Source organism: Macrobrachium nipponense, chromosome 13 (assembly GCF_015104395.2).
Source record: "Macrobrachium nipponense isolate FS-2020 chromosome 13, ASM1510439v2, whole genome shotgun sequence".
Classification (NCBI taxonomy): Eukaryota; Metazoa; Arthropoda; class Malacostraca; order Decapoda; family Palaemonidae; genus Macrobrachium; species Macrobrachium nipponense.
Window position 1 is genome coordinate 12,190,780 of NC_087206.1, and position 21,026 is coordinate 12,211,805.

Below are 21,026 nucleotides of genomic sequence, written 5' to 3' on the forward strand. Positions count from 1 at the left end.
GTGAATCCAAAGCCAACTACAGCCTAATTACTCTGAAGGATATCATGAAGATAAGAATCGGAAACTTTAAAGTAATCCACCCAAGCAATTGGCACAAGAATCTAGAAGAAGCCCAGCAGATTAATATGATAGAGAAAGCATCAGAAAGGATTAAGGCCTGTAGACTACAAGAAATGGGGATGAAGTCTATATTAAGAAATGAAGTAAAGGGAAGTGGATTAATTTCATTACAAGTTAGCCACAAAATTCACAGGACCTATAACAAGGTCCGTAGGACGTACAAGAACAACCTAAAGAAATCAGGTTAAGAAAAATGAAGAACCAAAATGCCTTTCCCACCAATATGCTTGAATCATTAGAAGAAGAAGAATTTTGGATAAACAAACAAGGACAAAGTCAAGAGACAACCAAAGAAGTTGAAGAATCCGAAATGACAGAGACGTCAAGAAGACATTCCAGAAGAAGGAACTTAGATATAACGCCTAAGAAATAGAAGAGGTTACCACTTTTCAGTGAAACAGAAGAACAAAACCCATTAATTCATACCATTATTCCCATGTACTTTATTTTGATTTCGTTATTGCTAAGTTTACCGTTCATACGGTCCGACTTAGGAATAATCTCCGTTTATTGTTGCAACTTCTTACTTTACGTAAATTAGTCGGTTTGTAGGCAAAAGAGTTTTGGGTTAAGTTGCACTTAACTTCAAATTTATTTTGACTTGAAGGGAAATATTTGGGTATTGTAAGAAACGGTTTCAAAGCGCAGTATAAGAATTTAAGACGTATATTAAGTTTAATCGTTCCAGTAAGAACATTTCTTAGAAGTAAAAGAATAAATTAAGACGGGTTTAAGATAGAATTAAGAATGATTTTAAGAAAAGATAAGACAATTCGTTTCAAGAAATTATTAAGATTTTTGAAGGGGTCTAATTTTTAATTACACTTGACTTTGTTCAAAATCCATTGGATGTTGATTGGAATGGGAAAAACTTACTAATAAGAAATATTAATCGATGTAGAACTCCACTAACAAGAAGTTAACTTGATGAAGACAGTCATTAACAAAGATAGTCGTTGTTGAAAACTTTACTAACAAGAAAGATATTGATTGGGTGAATAAAACTAACTAATTGTTGTCACCAGTTAGAAGTAAACCTACAAGTATTAACCACTAACCTGTTCCTTTAATTTAACCGAGTTGCCAATTTTCGTTTTTAGGTAATCAAGCATGTGAAGTTATATTGGTTTAATTAATTACAAGGTTACTCAGAAATTACAGTAAAGAATGTACCAAATTTTTTTTTGGGGGGACAAAAAAAAAATTGTTTGTATAAACACAATACACAATCTCAAGTAGAAAGTCAAGGACACACCTTTTATTGCATACAAATACACCAAGGAGATTTTTCCTTCCCAGGACTTGTCTCCAAGCAGCAGGTCGCAGCAAACAAGAAGACCATCAAGTGTCGTCAACAAAGAACGAATTTATTTATTTTTCCATAAAGAAAAGACGATATCCACCTAGACATAGAATAGGACTGAGGACCCTGAACCAATCAGGTCACGTGTAAACTTGGATAGTTTACCATTTATTTTTTTGGCTTCTTCTTACCATGCATTTATATAACTTCAATGTGACTTAAGGGCTTATGTATGGTTAACTTTCAGGTTTTTCTTGTTTTTTTTTGGTGATTTATTTGGTGTTTGCATTCGTAGTCATCACGTTTCTTAATGGTGATTTACTCAATATTTTGAATGTTCACTTGATTGATTGATTTTTTTAAGAGTTACTTAATCAAGTATTTATTCATAATTTCAGTTTTCAGGCTTTTCGCTGAATGTTACTTACTCAAGAAAATTACTCATGTTTACATTCAATTTGATTGTTTGCCCTTTAACGTTTACTTAATCATAAGGATTTGCTCATGGTTACACTTCACCTTTTGATGTTTTTGAGTTAAAGTTTCAATTATGGATTTACCAAGAAGCATAAGTTTAGGAGTCCCTCTGTTGTAGGTATAATATTCTGCTTCAGCTTAGATAACGCTGTCGGACCGTCCAAGCGAGCATGGTAGAGGGCCACCGGAGAACGTGTAATAGCTGTGGCACAGTGTCGTTATTCCAAAGGCAATAACTTAATAATCCTACGAAAAAAAGGCACGAAACGGAGGTAATAAGAAAAGAAAGAGGGATAAGAGAATGAAAATAATCAATTTGTTTTACGAAGGTATCTTTTCTTTTCCTCGGACTCGACCCAAAACGATTAGGCGTTTAGCCCACAGGCATCTGGTCCTGCATCTCACCCAGGCATATTCGAGAAATTTGGAGGAATCCAACCAACCCATTAACGCCTCATCCTCCGATGATTTAAGTGATTCTCTGGCAACGCCCGACATTTGTTGACACTTCCAAGCGTCGGATAAGGAATTAATGTTAAGGTTTGGACTCCTTTTCCAAGGGACTTCTGTGTTTAAATAGAACCAAGGGAAATTCAAGGCTTCCCTTGTTTCAAAGGTGGGGATCATGTTAGAAAATCTAAGCTCCACCCTTTCCAAAGATAGGCCTTCCCTAGTATCCGACGAATCAAAAAGCCATGCCAGTGTTGGTTCATCAAAGACAGCCCAAAAGGGCATTATCCAAACGAATGACCTATGAGGTTACCAAGCGGGATACGGCCCCTAAGAAAGCCAAGGACATGAATGAAGGAGGCGTATACTAAATTCAAAGCCTACGGAATTACTGTAGAAGACCTGACAGGAAGGGCGGGTCCTCCGTATGAAGTTAGTAGCACCTAAGAGACCAAAAAGTCCTTTCAGAAAATGCCACAACCCAGCAGAATCCAAAAATCCAAAGGCGGGGCTAGGAAGGAATTTCAACTGCAACAAAAAGGCGAGACAGAGAGAGAGCAGGTCAGAAAAAAAGGGGGAGCACAAGGAAAAAAAGGGGAACAGAGAAGCCAAGAAGGAGAGGGAACAACCGGGGAGCCTGAAGGGGAGAGCTGGCAGTGGGCATGGCCAGTGAAAACAGAGAAGGACAGCAGAAGGAAGAACAGGTGCAAAAAGTGTGGTGTGGCGAAGCAATCAAAGACAAGTGAAAGTGGACAATCAATAACTCAGTAAATTTCCCTACGTGCCTATAGGACTCGTAATTGCAACAAGTGCCAATTAAAGTTTTAAATCAGTCCAAAAAGCCCAGTAACTCAGAATGTTGGAAAAAACAACTTGTAACGAACCCCTAAACGAAGAATAAAACGTAAATTTGTATGAATATATCAACTTTCACATTCTCATCTAGAAAAGTATGAAACCCTTCCTTTTAACGAAATTCCCAGATTCAAGAACATTTGAGCAAAGAAGAAGAAGAATTATAACCAAGCCTAAATTCCCCGAAGTTACAGCCTTCACGGCAACCGGCGTTACCGTTAGATCTGGTGCAAAGAAAGTAAGTACCGTCACATATATATATATATATATATATTTATAATAAATTATTTAACACGTGTGTGTGTTCGTGGCATGCAGCATATGTATGTACGTATGTATGACTTTGTAAAGCACTAGATCCTAGACAAACAATACCCACTTCAGTTGCAAATTATAGTCAAGTATTGGATGGTTATCTGCATTGTCTTCAAAATTACTATACCATTAATTTTGACACTAAGAGAAGAGCAAATAGATTCATACATACATATAAACTTTACCGGTCAAAAATGAAAGTACTATATACGACTTAATATTCATTGACTGAAATAAATAGTGATCAATTATATATACCACTTGCAAGGAATGTTATCATAGACCTGCAAGGTATAAAACAAAATTTTTTCCATCTCCTTGAAATATGTTCTTTAAGGAAATCTTAAATTTTTTTAGACATTTTCTACTTTGGCTAAATTCAAATCATCAATCATAGCTAGAAAACTACATTACATACACAATGAAAGAAATACATAAGTAAATCATTATTTTCATAATATGGTAAAAATTTTCCTTTACATTTAAAAAAGCAATGTTGGCATAAATACCAATAAATTGAATATTATTGTAAAGATAATTTATCGTAGTTTTCAAAGGGGTAGAGTAACTCTAAATATTACCATTATACTTAGCTTGTGATGAACACTTTTAAATGGCAAGTGCTGAGAATTATGTGTGACCATTAAATTTTTCATTGTTTTAAACATACTTCAGCAATATATGTCACCAGAAGATCCCATAATCAATTTCTCAACATGTATGGTCAGTGAATAAGGCGTCATTGTATTATAAAATAGGGACTGCATTTTATATAACAGAAATACATAATTTACCTATATATTCGTGTAGAGTATGTTATGATATGTTTGTATGTGTGCATGCATTCTCGTTAACTCTTAAAGATGAAAAGAAAACACTAATAAATGTCACAATTACAATACAGTCGTCTACCCAACAGACAGGCTGTCTTATGAGGCATACAAGACTTTAGTTCCATACCTATAAGGCCAATTATGCACAACAAGCTCCTAAAAAACCAGGTACTTAATTTAGCATCACACGTCACTTCTGGAAAGAATAGCTCTTGAATCTGACTAGTCACTATCATATTCATTCATTAATAAAAGAACGTTAACACTTAAAGAGTTTATTCCTAATGGAAAGGAGATGGTATTTTTCTAGTGGATTCATACCCCGTATGCATACAGGCAGAGCATGCATTACATAGTATGGTTTCCAGAAGACTTGGAAGAAATTCAAGACTCTCCTTTCCAAACCTTTCTTGCCCTTTTACGGGGAATTCTTATGAGTCAAAATATCTATAGGCCTACATGACGATTACGAAGGATTGTCGGTGTCTTTATGTTGAATCTTAAAATTTTCTTTTAATATTTATTCTACCGTTCGTAGCAGGGGGTGTAGCTCAGTGGTAGAGCATTCGACTGCAGATCGAGAGGTCCCCGGTTCAATCCCGGGCGCCCCCTGGGAATAAGCTTTTGCGTTTTGATTCAAGAGTGACAGAATTGTCAACAGTTACTTTGGAGTTTCAAAACATTACTTTATGGACAAAACAGTAACCCAACAAATGTACTTAAACTTTCACTTAACCCTTTGAGACATAAAGCGCCACCGTGACACTCCGCAGGTAAACTGCTGGCGAGCTGAACCAGAAATAGAAACAGCTGCCCACCCCCCTTGTGTTCATTTGCAGTTAGGCTAAATAGGATTTGGACCATGTTTCATCCTGGCCATGTTTAGAAGATATTTTGCCCAGCCATTCTGCAGCAGTAACAGTTTTTTTTGTGGGCATTAACCGTACTTATACTAGAAAATTATTTTTGTCAGAGTTAACTGTACTTCATGCCACCCATGTTTTAGTAGTTTTTTGTGGAGTTAAACCTACTTCACCTATCCAGGTTTTCGCAGGAGCTATTAAGCCCGCTTTGTTTTAGTAGCAGATTTTGTGCTGTTTTATTCTATGAATTACTACAGCCAAAAAAGAAATCAGCACAGATAACATGGGTTGGATAAAATGATTTGGTGAATGTGGAAATAAATGCAAGCAGTGAATGTGACGACATTTTGTATTTCTTGATCTGCTAGTAGAAGCTGATTACATATCTTTACATTCCACAATGCAAAAGTATGTATTGCATACTACCAATAACAGTATATTTTTCATTATTCAAGGGTTATTAACTATAAACTTAGTGGATTACTTAGCATAAGACATTCATAACTAGTAGCACAATTTACTTATGATATTCAAAATCAGAAGACTACTAAAGATACAGCTGCAAATCATGCTGCTATGATAGCTATGACTAGATTTGGCGGAGTCAATTAGCGTGGCCTAAATATCACTTCAGTTCCATTTGTCTGGACTGATGTGGATTAGATCCATTTGTCTGGACTGATGTGGACTAGATAAATGTTTGTATCCAGGAGTATTCACCCATTCCTTAAGCAGTCAAAAAGTTTATACTTCATTGCATAAACTCAACAGCCGGTTGGAAAGTTAGCAATTGAAGCAACTTCAAGTGAGTTGCCCTCAAGAGAATACTTAACTCTATGATGATGCAGAACATGTGAGAACATGTTAACTAACTTCCATCTACACCAAGATTCACTCTGCTTTTGCTTGTTAATTGTATAAAAAATGTTTTAATATGGAAGAATGAAAGGAATCAGATTGAAAATAAGGGTAAAAGATCATCGGTAACAAGCCAATACCATATTTTCTCACTTTACAGGTATAATGGTAATTCCTTGAGACATGAAGAAATAATTTTATATAGCGAATACACAAAATAAACCACCACAGTTACAAAAATAAGACTTTTCTGTACTTTGCTACTTTTTAAATACTGTAAATTATTTGTGAAGACTATTCAACTGTGCAACATACTACCCAAAAGGAATCAATGAACACACTATTCATCCCACTTATGTTGTGTTGTAAGCTTAACTGACATTCACCAATGCCTCGAAACCATTTGGTCAATGCTGCATCCAAGATCAACATTACTACTCAATACAGCAACCCCCATCCGTCACTGCTTGTGGATTACGATGCCTTCTCCTACTTTTAGTTTAAGGTGGCCTTGTGGATTGAGATGCCTTCTTCTTCTTTTACTTTTAGTTTAAGGTGGCCTTGCAAATTAAGATGCCCCCTTCTCCTTCTACTTCTAAGTGTAAGGTGGCCTTGTGGATTAAGATGCCTTCTTCTACTTTTAGTTTAAGGTGGCCTTGTGGATTGAGATGCCTTCTTCTTCTTCTGCTTTTAGTTTAAGGTAGCCTTGTGGGTAAAGATGCCTCCTCCTTATTTTAGTTTAAGGTGGCCTTGCGAATTAAGATGCCTTATACTTTTAGTTTACGGTGACCTTGCAGATTGAGATGCCTTCTTTTTCTTCTACTTTTAGTATAAAGTGGCCTTACAAATTAAGAAGTGCCCTTCTTCTACTTTTAGTGTAAGGTGGCCTTGTGGATTAAAATGCCTTCGCCTACTTATAGTTTAAGGTGACATGTAAACTGAGATGCCTTCTTCTTCTTCTACTTTTAATATAAGGTGGCATTGCGCCAGCTTATGCTCTTACTCTAGGGAGGCACATAACTGGAGAAATACCTGTCGAACCTAACACATAATTAGAGAACATGACTGCAAAAGAGCTAGAGCCAGTGCTGACATAATGCCAACTTTAACAAGATGAAAAAACGTACAGTACAGGTTTTGCAGCAAAAGTATCTTTGCGATGGCCGGGAATCGAACCCGGGTCAACTGCTTGGAAGGCAGCTATGCTAACCACTATACCACCATCGCTTGAGCTTCAAGGGGATTCTAACATTTTTTAACAAACTACTTTTATAAGCTCTTAATTTTTTGTTTAGAGATTCTAACATCTAAATGCAATACTTTTTTCACTGAATGTTTCTGTAGCACACAAATGTGTCCCAGATTGAAAGGTAAGATAACTGAACTCAAACTGTTACAAAAAAATAAGGTTACAAAACACCTAAGAGTAACTCTGTGAGGAAAAAGAACATTAAGTGGCCTTCGACGACCTTGGTTTCGTGTGTTTGTGACGGGTTAGCTTTCCAAATATGCAATTATGAATCGATTAATTTATTCTTAACTTCAAATTGAAATACAGTCAAATTTCCACTATTCAATGTGGCCTGTTGGTCTAGGGGTATGATTCCTGCTTTGGGTGCAGGAGGTCCCGGGTTCAAATCCCGGACAGGCCCTTCATTTTCCACAACTTTCTAAGGTACATCAAGTCCATCATCTTTTCACATTTTCCTATGGTTAACAAGTCACCTTGCAGCAATGAAAAACAGGAATTTACATTTGGAGACTGCATAACCATGTTCCTTCGATCAAAGGAGCCCACAGGTATCCACATATGGTTACCTGTCTCATGTGCCATAAGCAACACTTTGTCATGTGGCATAAACATACCTTATGTTATGGGGGGAGAAAAACTACACATAACTTCACCTTATGTTTCACGTACTGATTAGTTTCCTACCTTGGCACCATTTCTCCCATCCATCTGAGTGAGAGAAAGTGAGAGACATCTCACTTACAAGAGAATGTTGTGTACACAGACACACACACAAACATCCATATGTATGTATATATTAAATAAATAATCTTTGGAGACCCCGCCCCCTTGTCCATATTCACTTAACATTCAGGAAAGTGTTCATACTCAATATGGAAAGCATTATGCCATAGGGAAAAACTCAATAAGCATTGAAGAAAGCCTCGTGTCATGGGGAAAAACTGTTATCATTGAGGAAAGCATTATCCCGTAGAGACCTTATGTCATGGGAAAACTCAGTAAGCCTTATGTCATGGAAAAAAAAACTCGGTAAGCACTGAGGAAAACCTTATGTCAAGGGGGGAGGGGGTCACCACTGTCCATACTTATTAAGCCTAAGGAAACCAGGGGGAAAAGTAAAGCACTACGTGCTGAAGAAAGCCATATGTCATGTGAAATAAATTATTGTTCATGCCCAATAAACAATGAGAATAAGCCCTTCATCAGATTTTCTAATGTACGCCATCTCAAAAACTGAATTAAAACGGACTGAAAAAAAACTAAACCTATTAGAAGCGACATAAAAGACAACACTCAAAGACAGGATGTTCCGATTCATTCTGACATCATCCATGATTTTTTCCTACATCCTGCAAACATAAGACAGCGTCAAATCAAATATAAAGTGCAATGCCCGAATGAAAACAAATGTTGCAAACTCTTATCAATTAATAAATACGTGGCCAGTGAACATAAAATAAAGAAGAAAAGTCAAACATATGAAGATTATAGTCTATAACCCTAAATATTTCACATGCAAACATTCAAAAATACTATTTGCCGATCCTAACTTAAAATTTACAGCAAGCAAATCTAAAAGTCTTCCAAACCATTCACTGCATGAACTGACATTCTATATCTACTGTGTTTTCAGTGCACAATCAATTACATGATAAACAAACTGGTTCAATAACACTTCATTAATTCCAACCTCCATTCCCCATTTCTATCTCCTATATTCCACTTAAATGCTCCTCAATTCATTCCATTTTTTATGCTTATCTAAATAAAGCCCCCTATTCCGCTCAATCGCAGCATTTCCTTCTCTAAACACAGCCCTTCTAATACACTCACTTCTGGAGCACAAGTCAATCACCTGTATTCTTTCACAATCAACAATATGCACCCAAGCTATTTCCTAGTTTCAAATTCCAACAGTGATCTTCATCTTGGTCAGCTTCAGGCTTCCAGAGTGACTTCAGTATCATTTTCAACTCTTAAAACTCTAAATTTACAAGTTCCAAAATGTCCCTTCACTCATGCTTTTTCTCCAGCCCCCTATTTTCCCTTTTCTTCATTTTGAAAAAAGCCAGCCTCATCATATGCTCGTCCACACCTTCCTACTGCACTTCAAAACTGGTTATTTGTTAGTAAAAAGTCATTTCTATTACCTGCCATCCCCTAAGTAAATGCTATTGACAACGGCTTAACAAAATTTCATTTTACATAATGTTTAGCAAACGGGAAACTGCAAGCCCTCTCTCTCTGTTGGTTCCTATCCAACAAAAAGGAACCGGTACACTGCCGTGACCAGGATTCGAACCTGGGTTATTGCGGCCACAACGCAATGTACTAACCACTATACGATCACGGCCACGGTACCGCTGAGATTCTCACGTCACAAAACAAAACAAACTCTAGAGGCGAAGCAGTAATCAATATAAGTTTTGGGACTGGAAGTCCCTTAAAGCTGAGAGACTATGTTTAAGTTTCGGGAGGGAAGGGGGCGGGGCGGTACGAGAGGATCTAATACAATCAGTTTTTATCTATGTCATGTGAATATGACATTGATAATTGAATACTCGTTTCACGTACTGATTAGTTTCCTACTTTGGCACTTGGCACCATTTCTCCCATCCGTCTGAGTAAGAGAATGTGTGAGATATCTCACTTACAAGAGAATGTTCTGTACACATACGTACACAACCATCCATATGTATGTATGTATATATTAAATAAATAATCTTGAGAAAGACTACATGCATGACCGAAGACCTGGGATACAATGAATGACCTCCTGCAGGCTGCAATTAAATTATCGTCATCGTTGTGATCGTAGTGCAGAGGCTTTCTTCTTGATTATTTATAACCTAATGCAAGGCGTGATCCGACATCCAGTTTACTTGGAACACATGCAAGATTTTCCCCTCATGCACGAGTTGTAAACATTACATTCGTAACTTAACGTAGATTAAAACGTGCTCAAATCTACGGTCAAATAGAGCCTTGTTTCGCCAAAGAAAATTTTAATAATAAAATACTCTATACTTTCTTAGAAATAGTTTTGTTTAATTATTCAACATGGTTTTTTTTAACTCTAATAACAAAACCATAAATATCCTACCCTAAAATTCCGGTATCCTTAACTCAACGCAAAACAATTTTTTCAGAACGTTTTCTGCTCATGCTTTTAGACTGTTGTCACCTTTCCTACAACACCCCCCCCCCGCCCACACACAACAAAGTATAGTTTGCGGGCTTACTCCCCAAGTAAACAATAAAAGACAAACCAGTACAATTTAGCATACCACATTATTATACAAGGGAACTGATATAAGGCCTAGTATGATTGACTAAGGTATATAACAAAGATTGGTGACCATTTTTTCAAAGTAAATTTCACGCAAGGTGAAAGCATCCTTAAGCACACCGTGGCTCCACAATATCATATTCCCTCCCAAACCTCATCAAGACTTGTAAAGACACTTTCCAAAAAAATTAGCCTCCACAGGAAAAACATTAAACAATAGGTGAAATTGGGTCTGGCCAGATCGCTCTTCCTGTTTAATTCTATTTATACAACTATTACCATCCAATTACACCATACAAATTACGTAGTATATATACCATCCCGGAATAAATTAGTGTGACTAGAAATGAAAGGGCTGATGGTTCACGTATTTTCTAGATCTTGAGCTGAGATCACCAACACAGGAGTATCTGATTTCTTTGCCCCATTGGCTTTATTATCACTTTGAAATTGGACTGTATACCTTGCACGAGTGTCTATTTCATAAAAGCAGTGTTTAAAAATTACCACAGGATTAATACCTCGTCCATTTAGTTCACAGCTTCATGAGGGAAGGTGACTTTTTTTCTTGCAGCCTTTGGCAACAAAGTTATCCAATTGAATTCCCCAGTCTTTGGATCCCTGGAGGGAATTTCCCTCTCCGAGTGCTGGGATGAGGATGGTACTTATCCTCTTTCCCATTTTCTTCAGGGTAAAGTGATTCTCAAGCCTTGTCGTTTGTATTTCTCAAGAAAAGAGGTTACTTTTATGAAATGTAAGATGTTACCAATGTTACTAGTATCGTGATACTAGAATTCTTAAAGTATGTAGTTCTATGAGTGTAATATTTAAAACCGTGATTATAAACACGTGCACACTTCATTAGCATGGCAAATAATATTTCATTTGGGAAAATACCTTCCCCAAATTAAGGCTAGTACCTATATCTATGGCTAGTACCGTATGAGTACTACTGTGTCAGATTACTTATAAATAAGGTACAGTTCATACGGAATACCCATATGTCACCATAATGTCTGCCTATCTTGACTGTAATAATGGACGCTACGAAATCACTTCCACCTAACTTTGCCAGAGATTCGCAATCGATATCCAACGACGGAAACCAGGGAAAACTTGAAGGACCTTGAAAAAATAAAACCAAAATATTTTGGGAAAGCATACTGACGATTTCCCTGTCTTACATGACGAGGTGGCCGAGTGGTTAAGGCGTTGGACTGCTAATCCAATAGGGTCTCCCTGCGTGGGTTCGAATCCCATCCTCGTCGCAAAACATTTTGTTTTCAAAGTCATGCTTGTTTCCTTCGGATGGAAATAGTCTCTGTTGGTTGCACGAGACCGAAGGCCCACACCAAGCCTGTTAATCACCAGAAAGAGGACCAATGCAAACAGAAACCCAGATTAATTCACCACAGTAGTAACCATCGACCGCTTCAAATCATAATACTACCGAAGATAAATACCAGTTTCCACTGTTCCTAAGATAACTGTAGTACAACTTCACAAGAAAATAAATACCAGTTTCCATTGTTCTAAGCTAATTGTAGAAGAACTTCACAAGAAAATAAATATCAGTTTCCACTGTTCCTAAGATAACTGTAGTAAAACTTCACAAGAAAATAAACAAGTTTCCATTGTTTCTGGTATACCAGTTTCCACTGTTCTAAGATAATTGTAGTAGAACTTCACAAGAAAATAAATATCAGTTTCCACTGTTCCTAAGATAACTGTAGTACAACTTCACAAGAAAATAAATACCAGTTTCCATTGTTTCTGGTATACCAGTTTCCACTGTTCTAAGATAACTGTAGAAGAACTTCACAAGAAAATAAATATCAGTTTCCACTGTTTCTAAGATAACTGTAGTACAACTTCACAACAAAATAAAAACCAGTTTCCACTGTTCCTAAGATAATTGTAGTAGAACTTCACAAGAAAATAAATATCAGTTTCCACTGTTTCTAAGATAATTGAAGTAGAACTTCACAAGAAAATAAATACCAGTTTCCACTGTTCCTAAGATAACTGTAGTGGAACTTCACAAGAAAATAAATACCAGTTTCCACTGTTTCTAAGATAACTGTAGTAGAACTTCAAAAGAAAATAAATACCAGTTTCCACTGTTCCTAAGATAATTGCAGTAGAACTTCACAAGAAAATAAATACCAGTTTCCACTGTTTCTAAGATAATTTTAGTAGAACTTCACAATAATTTTTAGTAGAACTTCACAAGAAAATAAATACCAGTTTCCACTGTTTCTAAGATAATTTTAGTAGAACTTCACAAGAAAATAAATACCAGTTTCCACTGTTTCTAAGATAATTTTAGTAGAACTTCACAGAAAAATAACATTACCAGTTTCCACATGTTTCTAAAATAATTTGCAGTTAGAACTCACAAGAAAATAAGTACCAGTTTCCACTGTTTCTAAGATAATTTTAGTAGAACTTCACAAGAAAATAAATACCAGTTTCCACTGTTTCTAAGATAATTGTAGTAGAACTTCACAAAGAGTTCCCAGCTATAGAAATTTAAAAGATGTCACGATAGGAGCCTGCGTTTCTTTCAAAAGCCTATCACATTCTATATATATTCTTACGAATACATACAATATGAAATTTCACTCAATATACTTAAGTAAGAAACTATGAGACAGAATGCTAAAACTTCTTAATAAAAGGAAACCATTGAAGTTATGAATGCTGGAGTCCTACAGATGAGGATGACAACTGCCTTCTAATATGTAATCAGACTAATTATGAGATATAGAAAGTTATATTATCTGGAAACTACAATGGCAAACAATACACAGTGCAATGAATGAAAAAAAAACATACTACTTGTTGCAAATATATACATAAAACTTTCTGTGAGAGAGAGAGAGAGAGAGAGAGAGAGAGAGAGAGAGAGAGAGAGAGAGAGAGAGAGAGAGAGAGAGAGAGAATATCTACTTTTATTTATTTTCTTACTTCGCGATCAAAACGGGTCCAGTGCGTAACAACAATAGTTCGGTCAAACATATATGTAGCTTTGGCTGATTATATTATCATTTCGGAAATGAAGACTCTTGAATCCTTATGTCATTTTATTTCGTGTTTATGTAGCTAAACATGTCCCTTCTTTCTGCACTGTCTCGTCCCCGAATAAATAATATATAAAGACCGGCGTTTCCGTGGGCTTACTCAACTCAGATCTGGGCAACAAAAGAACCTTTGAAACCTTTGAAATTTGAAAAGAAAACTTGAACAATCAGGAGAATTGAGTCCAGATACCTTTAAACGAAGAGAGCACACACAAAGAGACATGGAGCACACGAGAGCATGGCAAAGAGATATAATTATACCAAGTAATATTACAGGATGTGTACGTACATAGTTTGGGGCAGATGGCCACTTATCTTGATATAACGGAAATCAAGCGAAGTAACCTAGTCGGTTTGCATTAACTTTATATGAAAAAATAACTACATATAAGGCTCTTTTATGCATACATACATTACGTACAAACATGAAGGAAGGGGGTAGGTGTTAACACTAAATGGCAAGTCCGCGTATTAAATATAAAACAGGCAAATGTAACCTTAATCGTTCTATAGGCATCACCGTTTGATATCTCTGTTATATTATCAGTATTTACTCTTGTATAAAGGTATCAAGACTGGTACTGCTTTCATTAACGCAGGTTCGTTACAAAAATAGTTGATTAGTCAGCAGTTTGTGTATTTAAGTGAGGGGCGATGAGTAATTACAATGTATATCGACGTATTATGACAGAATTTTGTTTGTTATTCGCAAGTTTAAGGTCTTGTGTTTAGAAACAGAAAACGGTTGTGCCTCTGTTTGAAAGAGCGGGACCATTCTCTGTTATAAAACACAAGACTGTAGACTTGCGCATCGCAACAAAATCTTAATATAATAACAAAACGATGTATACAATTATTGCGTTCATCCTTACAACATAGATAAACGGAATACACACTAATCAATAATTCAACCCTAGAAATGTATTATAACCTCTTTACAAAAATTCCCTATTTCCAAATGTTCGATCCTTGTATACCGATTTCTACTTGTTTACATTAGAAATACATTTTTCATTTGAAGTACATTTAAATCAATTACAACACAGAGTAGACAGAACACAACGAATAAGATTAGTCTGAAACGCTTCCCAAACTGTTCACCCTTATCTTCAACGTAAAAGGCCATTTTACATTGCAAAAAGAATCAGATGAGAGAGTCGAGCTTGGCTTAAGAGGACTTCCAAGACCCGTAACCTCCGCTGGGGCGCGTGGCGTCGCCCTGTAAACCGGCGTCTCGGTGGCTTGGGCCAGTGGATGGCTTGAGGTGGGGATCACTGCTGCGGACCTGCCTATGTTGAGTGGGTGTCCGCACTAAGCTCGGCATCAATATGGCCGCCCTTGGGGAGCCAGGGGCGTCCAGGTTGTCTAAGGAGGTGTGAACCGGGCCAGGGGGGAAACCCAACAGCCAAAAGCACCCATGTCGACCAGTAGTGGGATCGCGCCCGTGAGTAGCCAGCCCGTAGCAGCCTCACCAATACAGGTGGACCTGGTCCTTTTTGTTTACTTTTTTTCCACATAAAACATTGTAGCTTCTTATTATATTTATATAATATTTGTGATACCTGTTACATAAGACAGCACATTTGCGTTTTCCTAGTTCAATTATTTCTTTCTTCCATTACTGGTTTCATTTCTCTTGTTCTAGATTCCTTCATTATCCTTGTTTGCTCACTAAATTCCTTCATTGCTCATTCATTTATTTGGTTGCTGGTAGGATTTCTCCTTGTTCATTCATTTTCTTTCATTCTTTCTTGGCGTTCTCGGCGTCATTTTCAAATCACCCATCAACATTCCAACGTTCTTCGACAAAGATACTTATTTCTTGCATCATATCCCAAATAAACAAACTGAATTATGAATGAATATCCACGAAAATATAATACAACCATGCCATTCGTGCATGAAGAGTAAATTAAAAAAAAAATTTAATTGAGAGTAACTGAAAGGGAACCTTTCCTATTATCTCCTGCAACCTCGTTTAAATAAACGCCATATTCTTTGGAAGCTTAAAATAAGGCTTATCTTCTGGATAGCAATAATGACTACGATTAATTTCTTTTCTTAAATTAACTGACCTTGCTAGAATCCCCCCCCCCCTTTTTTGCGTATCTATAACAAACCAATCAGTGTGCATTAATTTATTTCCTACTTCTAGCAAATTTATGTTCTCGATCGCTTTTCTTTTATAAAAGGTGGATTTGAGAATTGTAAATAAAAAATAAATAAAACTACATCTGTTTTATGTTTACAGTCTGCTCTAGAAGCAAGAGTCTGTGCTGGCACAAAGCCAGCTAATCCATAACCAACCTATTTTATATAATTAATACCTATCTACTTCATAACTGGTCTGCAATTTACTTTAGTCTTTAGACTCTAAACGGTATCTACCTGGTGCGCACCCTAACCTGAAACCACAATCAACATGACAAGTCACTTTCAGAAGATTCAAGAACAACAATAACAAACAATTTATCTATAAAACAAAATAATTCACTCACAAATAAACAGTGAATTATTAATACCCACGAAAAAATCCTATAACATTGCAATTCGGGCATGGGGCGTAAATAAAAAAATATATAAAGAAAGATCAACTGAAAGAGAACCATCTACTCAAATAACTTAGAACAAGCACAAAATAAAATAAAAACTTGAACAAAACAAAATTATAAACAATTTTCTAAAATGAACTGAATAATACCCAAGTGACACTTTTCAATATAGACCTTCCCTTCCCAATCAACATCAGTCAGTTCACAGTAACGTCAAACATTTTAAATGCCATTAAATAGAGAAAAATATCGCATATAACCATGTAAAATAACAGAACAAACCACAAAGACAGCAACTGAGAAAGAATCCATGCAACATGTCTCCAGTAATTCTCAAAGGAAATTGAGGTTCCATCGATAATCGTTCCAATCCCAACTTTCTTTCAATTCCTCTTTCATTTTTCGACCTGAATCCTTTTGCCGAACCAGGGGGAAGACTCCCTAGGCCCTTCGCCTCCGCCGGGGCGCGTGGCGTCGCCCTGTAAACCGGCGTCTCGGTGGCTTGGGCCAGTGGATGGCTTGAGGTGGGGATCACTGCTGCGGACCTGCCTATGTTGAGTGGGTGTCCGCACTAAGCTCGGCATCAATATGGCCGCCCTTGGGGAGCCAGGGGCGTCCAGGTTGTCTAAGGAGGTGTGAACCGGGCCAGGGGGGAAACCCAACAGCCAAAAGCACCCATGTCGACCAGTAGTGGGATCGCGCCCGTGAGTAGCCAGCCCGTAGCAGCCTCACCAAAATAGGTGGACCTGGTCCTTTTTGCATCTTCGGTCCTTACATATCTCCTTTTGTAAACTTTTCTTCTGCATTTTATACAGCCAATCAACGTGTCTTACGTGTAAAAATATTATGCCCTCGACTTTCAATTCACGGAAACAATATTTTATAACCATACTGCACCCATGTGCTTCCTATGTCATTTTATATAATATCAGTAGCTTGCAAAAGCAAAATTTCCACCATGTATATCTGATAAGTCAATCAATATTATTTTTTAACACTATCGTAACAAATAAACCTTTCTCTCTCATAACCACCTTTCAACACTGTTGCTATGTAAATAGGGTATTTGTGAAATATAAATCAGTAACTACATCTGTTTTAAGTGATAATCACATGTCTATTTCACATATTTGCACCCGGTCTGCCAATGCTCACAAACTTCACACTCCCAAAGTATCTACCAGTTACATACCATCACCTTAAACCATAATCAACATGATGATTTAGTTGCATGTTTCCTGACCAAAAAATATAAATAAATAAATACTTCACTGATCACGTTACCTATCCATGAATAAATAAAACTAAATTATTGGAATTTGTCTAGAGATAAAAAAATGTGCCAAGAAAACAAACTAAAAGAAAACAATAGGTGCAAACGACCAAACGTGAAAGAAGGCCTAGCCAAGAGTAGGCTTAGATAGACCTTAAACAATCTCAATTTTCACCATTTTGCCAGAACAGATCCAATATTACTTGAAGTAAAAGCCCTCCCTCACTCCCACCTCCATCTTTCAGCAAAATTTAGCGTCAAACCAAGCTTGGTATCTATCTGTTAACAAAAAATCATCAAACAGCCACAGAAATTGCTGGAAATCAGAAGAGAGAAAACTATTTTGCAATGGCATATAGCCTACTAGGGCAAAAGAATTACGAATCCGCAAATTCATGGGTATATTTCTAATAAAAAGTATAAACCAAATTACACTGAGAAGCCCACCTCTCTCTCTCTCTCTCTCCTCTCTCTCTCTCTCTCTCTCTCTCTCTCTCTCTCTCTCTGGCACTATTATGTTTCTATTTTCACATGAATCTATTATATAACTATTATCAACCTGCTCTTTAACTGTGCAACAGACCAAGTTATTCTCTAAGGAAGATGAGGTTCCACTGCCAACCTTTCTTCCAATCTCTCCTTTGGCCGAACCAGAGGGAAGACTTTGCCCTTTGCCTTCGCCGGGGCGCGTGGCGTCGCCCTGTAAACCGGCGTCTCGGTGGCTTGGGCCAGTGGATGGCTTGAGGTGGGGATCACTGCTGCGGACCTGCCTATGTTGAGTGGGTGTCCGCACTAAGCTCGGCATCAATATGGCCGCCCTTGGGGAGCCAGGGGCGTCCAGGTTGTCTAAGGAGGTGTGAACCGGGCCAGGGGGGAAACCCAACAGCCAAAAGCACCCATGTCGACCAGTAGTGGGATCGCGCCCGTGAGTAGCCAGCCCGTAGCAGCCTCACCAATACAGGTGGACCTGGTCCTTTTTTTCTTTCTTTCTTTTACCTACTCTTAATTCATTTCAATACCAATTAAATGTGAAACATCACGTCGGCATCCCGATTTCTCCTTCACTTATTTAGTTTCAGTTTTCTGAAAGGAAAACTTACTGTGCCAGAAAAGAAAAACATTGACATGGCTTGGTCTGTCTGTCTGCCCTTTTTTTCTGTCCGCCCTCAGATCTTAAAAACTACCAAGGCTAGAGGGCTGCAAATTGTTATGTTGGTCATCCACCCTTCAATCACCAAACATATATACTATATTGCAGCCCTCTAGACTCAGTAGTTTTTATTTTTACTTAGGGTTAAAGTACCTTGGGTCAGGCTACCACCTGGCCGTGGTTAATTTTTCGTGAGCCGCGGCTCATACAGCATTATACCGAGACCTCTAAATGATAGAAGTATTTCAAGTGGCCTTGATTATACGGTGTACAGAAAACTCGATTGTGCCAAAGAAACTTCATGGCATGGTTTACTTGTTTATTGATGTGATTTCTTCATGTTCACTCATACAACCATTATAATTATTTTTTGGCGTTGTCGTAATTTTCAAAACACCAATTATCACACCTTGCCTACAAAATCATAGATTTTCCTCAACTTACAATCACTATACCAACACATTTACAATCTATTCTCAATTCACAAAAAACTGGTCATTTTATCTTACTATTAGTGGTACTTCTTTCTACCATAATTTGCTACAAAATTAAAAATTCTTCTTATCTTTAAAGGTACAGCTATTGTTCCTTGCCGCTTCATTTTCTACCTGTCTACAAAAAAAAAAAAAAAAAAAAAAAAAAAAAAAAAAAAAAAAAAAAAAAAAAATCTTTTCCCTCTCGAGGAATCACTCTTCTGCACAGTAGCTTTTTATAAATTGTGTTTGTTAACTGCATGTCAATAACTAAATTTCTTACAATGCATATATACCTATATTACGGTTTTAGGCAAGTCCTTGGCTATTATCATTAAAAGTAAGAATTTACTTTCACCAAGATGCGCGTCCTCTCTCTCTCTCTCTCTCTCTCTCTCTCTCTCTCTCTCTCTCTCTCTCTCTGATTAGTAGGTTTCTGTTTTCACAAAAATGTATCAACCACTAACAAAATGATATTGCCCATTACTTCATAGTTCTCTCTACTGGGCAATAGATCTATCAGGTATTCCCGAAGGAAAATGAGGTTCCATCTGCATTCTTTCCACTGGCAACATTTCTTCCAATTAGTCTTTATTTTCATTCCTGATTCCATCGTCCGAATCAGAGGGGCAACTTCCCCCTTCGTCTCCGCCGGGGCGCGTGGCGTCGCCCTGTAAACCGGCGTCTCGGTGGCTTGGGCCAGTGGATGGCTTGAGGTGGGGATCACTGCTGCGGACCTGCCTATGTTGAGTGGGTGTCCGCACTAAGCTCGGCATCAATATGGCCGCCCTTGGGGAGCCAGGGGCGTCCAGGTTGTCTAAGGAGGTGTGAACCGGGCCAGGGGGGAAACCCAACAGCCAAAAGCACCCATGTCGACCAGTAGTGGGATCGCGCCCGTGAGTAGCCAGCCCGTAGCAGCCTCACCAATACAGGTGGACCTGGTCCTTTTAGCATTTCAATGTAACGATCTCTTCAGCTAGTTATTATCCATTTTTTAAAAAGAATTATTAATACCGAAGTCCAAAAATACTTGGTTCCACAATTTTTGAGAGCTCCATAAGGCAAAAATTGGGCATTTGCAGTTGGGGTTGAAAATGATTTCTGTCAACTATATAAATCATTATATAAATATGTAGGTCAGCCTTTTCAGTAAGCTCTATAAAAACGTAAAATAAAAAGACGCAACACTAACATAAGCGTATGTTATCCCAAGTGATTATTTGTTAAATACTGTTCATAATGTATCCTCTTTTAGAGCATGGGTCCTAATATTCTATAATCCTCTTCCTCTCTCTCAGATACACACACTCATACTATAAATTTTGGCTACAAATAGAGATATTGTACTTTGTCACGCTGACGATAAATTAAAAAATAGTGAAGACGTAATAATAAACACAGAATGACATTGTAAATCATATCTAAGACTGAGAACTAATCATTATTTCTTTTAATTAAAGCTGTTGTTGAAAAGTTACATTTGTAGCCGAGGGGTCAAAATAAACTACAAATCAAGAGCGTTTCTGTTAATTTCTGAGGCTGTTTCGGTTTACTTATTAAGTTTCCAGCGTTTTGAACTGCACTGACCTGCTTTACTAAAAGTACCGGGTATTGCTATTTAATTAAAAAAAAAATAGTATTAGAAGGAACTTACAGTAGATACCCAATAAATCAACAACTCTAAAGTTCACCGGCACGGCTAAGAAAATGGAACAAGCCTAGAAACTATCTTTTTATCTTCTTTTTTCAACCAGCAATGCGAGCTACCAAAAGCCTAGATGTGCAAAAAAAAAAAAAAAAAATGAGGAGAGGAAAATTATGCCAACAAAAAAATTCACGCGGGAGCGGGAAAGGGCATTAGAGATGAAGGCTACAGTGGT

General features: G+C 37.4%; 1 protein-coding gene and 5 non-coding genes across 6 annotated transcripts in view; 4 read left to right on the forward strand and 2 right to left on the reverse strand.

Moving 5' to 3' along the window:
• LOC135225241 (uncharacterized) overlaps nt 1-21,026 on the forward strand; it is a 115,823-nt gene that overhangs the window by 81,877 nt on the left and 12,920 nt on the right. The gene's annotated exons all lie outside the window — the stretch shown is intronic.
• On the forward strand, nt 4,894-4,965 carry Trnac-gca (transfer RNA cysteine (anticodon GCA)). Its single transcript has one exon. It is a non-coding gene; the product is annotated as a tRNA-Cys (tRNA).
• On the reverse strand, nt 7,230-7,301 carry Trnag-ucc (transfer RNA glycine (anticodon UCC)). Its single transcript has one exon. It is a non-coding gene; the product is annotated as a tRNA-Gly (tRNA).
• Nucleotides 7,655-7,726, forward strand: Trnap-ugg (transfer RNA proline (anticodon UGG)). The gene has a single exon. It is a non-coding gene; the product is annotated as a tRNA-Pro (tRNA).
• Trnah-gug (transfer RNA histidin (anticodon GUG)) lies at nt 9,608-9,679 on the reverse strand. The gene has a single exon. It is a non-coding gene; the product is annotated as a tRNA-His (tRNA).
• Trnas-gcu (transfer RNA serine (anticodon GCU)) lies at nt 11,802-11,883 on the forward strand. Its single transcript has one exon. It is a non-coding gene; the product is annotated as a tRNA-Ser (tRNA).